Raw genomic sequence first — 453 nt, forward strand, 5'->3', positions numbered from 1 at the left:
AGTGTTCATATCGATATCGGAATTATATCGTATCGACCGAAATTAAGAAATATATCGTGATATCAATTTTGGCCATATCGTCCAGCCCTAAGTGAACGTTGTTTTGTTTTCATCTCTCCCCTTCGCTTCCACGTGCGTCACTTCTGAGCGGTGCATGCGCAAAGTCGACCTCCATGCGTCATCCGCCCGGAACTGCTTCCAGTGGACAACAGTGAGCGCAAGCTACATTAAAGTGATTATTACGTTTTGAATATGGATATTTTTCTTACAAAAACACATCGATTCGCTACAGAAGGCCTTTGTTCATTCCCCGGAGCCGTGTGAGACACTAAAAAAAAAAATTTTTTTATGGATGGGCACATTTTAATTAAGTGCTTTTGGACTGATGCATGCAACACCCACTGAGTGGCATTAAACAGCTTGAAAGATCAAAGACAACTTTTAATATAACTC

The 453-nt window shown here is 40.8% G+C and overlaps 1 protein-coding gene across 4 annotated transcripts in view; it reads right to left on the minus strand.

The window, feature by feature from the left end:
- The window catches only part of LOC107710286 (UTP6 small subunit processome component), a 7,927-nt gene that overhangs the window by 4,350 nt on the left and 3,124 nt on the right, over window positions 1-453 (minus strand). The window lies entirely within an intron of this gene.

Source organism: Sinocyclocheilus rhinocerous, unplaced genomic scaffold, assembly GCF_001515625.1.
Source record: "Sinocyclocheilus rhinocerous isolate Xijiao unplaced genomic scaffold, SAMN03320098_v1.1 scaffold567, whole genome shotgun sequence".
Lineage (NCBI taxonomy): Eukaryota > Metazoa > Chordata > Actinopteri > Cypriniformes > Cyprinidae > Sinocyclocheilus > Sinocyclocheilus rhinocerous.